Here is a 3,969-nt window from a genome sequence, read left to right as displayed (position 1 = left end):
ACGATGAACCTACATCGACACATCATAATCACTCAAAGTCCATAGTTTACCTTAGAGTTCATTCTTGGTGTTGTACATTCTATGGGTTTAGATAAATGTATAATGACAAATATCCATCATTATAATACCATAGAATATCTTCACTACCCTAAAATTTCTCTGTGCTCTGCCTATTCATGTCTTCCTCTCTCCCTGCCCCTGGCAATCATCGATCTTTTTATTGTCTCCAGAATTTTGTCTTGGGAACATTATTTTCTTTAAACTATTTGATCTTGTTTAAGAAGGAAAAGTTTGGTAATGCCCATACTTTATTTTCATGGCACCTTCTTATTAACCACTAAGAGATTATCTCCAATTCTTTTACCAAAACAGTACTCTCTCAACTTGAATTGCTTCACTACTGGCCAACTCAGTTTGCTCCAAAGAATGCCTTTAAATGACTTGATCTCTGTTGTTGCTGCCCCAGAGTAGGATACAAAGAGGTGGGTATGCCATACAGAGAGTATATGTTACTTTTCTGGAGGATGACTTCAGCCTTTATGAGCTGTCCCCTTACAAGGGAATTTTGGGTACACCATGTGGCCTCTATCTAAGGTCAGACCATAAAACATACTCCACAAATTTGGGGAAAATCCCACTAGCTGTATCTAAATGACACAGTAGCAGACAAACAAAAACATAATTTTGCTTCATAGATTAACTCAGTGTTGACTGAAAAATTAGTTAGTATATTAGTATGTCTGTTACAGCGGAGAGACCCAAAATAGTAGCCGCTTAAACAGGATAGAGGTTAATTTCTCCCTCATGTAACAGTCTGAGAATAAGTGAATAAGTGATGACATCTTCGTAAGTTTGGAACCTATGCTACTTCTTTCTTGTTGCTCCTCCTTCCTCAACATGTAGCTGTTATGTCATGGCCCATGCTGGCTGTTCTAGCAATTACAATTACATCTGAATTCTAGCTAGCAGGAGGAGGAAAGAAAAAGAAGAAGGTATGCTTTTTCCATTTAAAAGCATTTGGAGATTGTAACTGTCAGTGTTTACTCATATTTCATTGGCTAGAATGGAGTCATATGGCCACATTTAGTGATAAGAGAATCTGAGAAATGTAATCTAAAATTTCTAAAAATATTACTACAGAAGAAGGGAGAATGAATTCAGAAGGAATATATATATATATATATATATATATATATATATAAAGATTTTTATATATATATATAAAATATATATATATAAAGATATATATATATAAAATGTATATATATATAAAGATTTTTTTCATCCCTTCTGTTGTGCAATAAGCATGCCTTCTAAGTTCTATTGAAAACTGTTCATTAAAAAAATGGCACGCTATACCAAAAGGTGGAATCAAGCCAAATATCCATCTACAGATGAATGGGTAAACAAAATGTGGCGTATACATACAAGGGAATAATATTAATTACCCTTAAAAAGGAAAGAAATTCCGACACATGCTATAACATGGAAGAAACGTAAAGATGTTATGCTAGGTGAAATAAGCCAGACACAGAAGAACAAATACTGTATTATTCCATTTATATTAGGTACTTATGAGTCAAACTCATAGAGGCAGAAAGTAGAATGGTGGTTACAGTGGGCTGGGAGGAGGGAGAATGGGGAGTTAATGTTTAATGGGTACAGAGTTTCAGTTTGGGAAGATGAAAAAGTTCTGGAGGTAATGGTGGTGATGGTTTTAAACAGTGCAAATGTTCTTAATGCCACAGAACTGTACGTTTAAAATGGGAAATCTTATGTTATTTATATTTTGCCACAAATTTTTTAAATTAAAAGATCGAAAAACAGAATTCTCTGGCATTTTAGGAGAGATTCCCTGCAGATCAAGATCCTCATTTGGGTGAAGTTATTAAGCCAGTGGTGAATCCATCTGTCTGTGTTACCATTCGGCTCACATTTTGCTACATGGTCATGAGACTATAGTAAGGTTTCCTAAAATTCAGGTATGCTCTTTTTGTGGCATTTTGGTGTATTACCTGTTCAGTTAGTGAATCCATTCTTGCCTCTGGTGGTTCCTAGATCCCTTGCTGAGTGTTCACGAACTGCTTCTTAATATGTGTAGAGAATGATGCCAGGGGGCTGGTGGGCTCAGAGACTGTAGTTTCCAGACACTAGCCTTCTCTAGTGTCTGTCTCCATTTTTCTCTATCTCACTCTCTGTCTCTCTTGTACATCTTTCATTTTCTCTGATTCTTCAGAGATTATCAGTAGCAGTTCCCTTTCACAACCTCAAGTTTCTTTATGACTCTGAGATGTATTTATCCTCATCTGCAACCCTCAACTTGTCTTCAGCAGTGAACTCCCTGTTTGACTTTAGGGCCCTCTGTGTTGGACCTTCTCCCTCAGTCTCCCCCTCACCCCCTTGCTGTTGTCGACTTCTAAATCCCCGAGCCGATGCATCATTCACCAGTCGAACATTTGGCAATAGCTCCACATGGTCCTTGAGTAAACCCTTAAGCACTTTGCTTGGCATTTAAAGCCATGTGCAATCTGCCACCCCAGCCTGTGCAGCTTAATCTCCTGTTGTGCCCCATGTCATACTTTATCCTGCACTGGGGCTGAACACCCAGCTGTTTCCTCAAGGAACCATGCTGGCTCATGCCTCTTGCCTCTGTCCATTTTCTCACCACTGTGCCTGAATCCTGGGGCAACTTCTCCTTCCTGAAGAGTTCTTTCAGGAGTGATCCTCTTGGAGAAACTTTGCTAATTGGTTTTCTCCTTCCTCCAAGTTTCTATTGCACCTGTCTCATATTAACCTCCACTGGGATGCCTTACCCATTGAGTAGTGTCTGGTTTGAAGGTTATTTTGAATGATGCTGCTGTGAAATTTCTGGCACATGTCCTTTTAGTTCATGTCCTTGGAGTACATTCCTAGTTGTGGAATTGCTGTATCATGGGGTATGCTGTTTTAGTGGGTACTGCTAAATGGTTTTCCATTTGGAAATTGGCTGTACCAGTTTACACTCCCACCTGCAGTTGTAAGGGCTTCACATTCTCACAAACAGTGTTTTCCTCTTTTTCATTTGAGCCATTCTGGTGGGTGTATAGTGATATCACACCATGGTTTGAATTTGCATTTATGTAATGACTAATGAAATTGAGCACCTTTTTATGTTTATTGCCCATTTGGATATCTTCTTTTGTAAACAGTCTATTCAAGCCTTTTGCCCATTTTTCTATCCGGTTGTCTGTCTTTTTCGTATTTGCCGTAGTTCCTAATACTCCTCTCAGGAGCCCATCTTTCCCTCTGGCCATGAGCTCCTTGAGATTTCTGGACACCCCTCCCACCGCCCCCGCCAATAAAGTCCCTCAAATAACAGACCCTCCATGCACATCTGCTTTTGACTCAATAAACCATCTTTGATCCATACTTTCTCGTAGGAAAATCATCCCCCTGGAGGAAAAAGATGGAGGGAATAGCATGGGAGCAGTTCTGCTCTCTCTTGGGCATCTGTGACTACTGCCCCACCTGTCCTGAGTGGTTAGCCTAATCTCTCCAAGTTTCGGCTCTGAAGATAACTCCATGGACCCTTCTTGATGTCTTCAGTGTTCTTCTCAAGCCTTTCTTTTGTGACCTGCTCACTCTTGCTCTTTCATGTCCATTCTTATTTGGAACTTTGCTTCTATCCTCTGTGCATGCCCCAGGAAGTCATGCTAGCCCTCTACATTCTCATGAAACTCTGTGACTGTGCCTTTAGAATTTAATTTTCAGAGTTTTCTTATCCTGTTACGCCATCCTCTCTGATTCCTGGCCTCTTAGAAATCTGCTTTCTTGAAATCTAAGTTATATGTCTGACTATGTCTAGCATTTTCTTCCATGATTAGCCCAAACTTTGATGTGATGTGGTCATTTTCTCATCTTCCCCTCACTCCTGCTTTACGAACTTTTAGTTATTCTTGGTCAGAATCAAAGACAAAAAAAATGAAATAG

The 3,969-nt window shown here is 39.3% G+C and overlaps 1 protein-coding gene across 5 annotated transcripts in view; it reads left to right on the top strand.

The window, feature by feature from the left end:
* The window catches only part of PIK3R5 (phosphoinositide-3-kinase regulatory subunit 5), a 72,111-nt gene that overhangs the window by 11,537 nt on the left and 56,605 nt on the right, over window positions 1-3,969 (top strand). Inside the window, exon 1 of one of the 5 annotated variants that reach the window (XM_023529943.1) lies at window positions 442-482. The exons of the other annotated variants lie outside the window; for them this stretch is intronic. The gene's annotated coding sequence lies outside the window, so the exon portion shown is untranslated. Of the gene's footprint in view, window positions 1-441; window positions 483-3,969 lie in introns of those variants that run through there. 5 annotated transcript variants of the gene reach the window in all.

Source organism: Pteropus vampyrus, unplaced genomic scaffold, assembly GCF_000151845.1.
Source record: "Pteropus vampyrus isolate Shadow unplaced genomic scaffold, Pvam_2.0 Scaffold44, whole genome shotgun sequence".
NCBI classification, from domain to species: domain Eukaryota; kingdom Metazoa; phylum Chordata; class Mammalia; order Chiroptera; family Pteropodidae; genus Pteropus; species Pteropus vampyrus.
The sequence above is the reverse complement of the archived record's forward strand: the minus strand, read 5'-3'. Positions and strand labels throughout refer to the sequence as shown.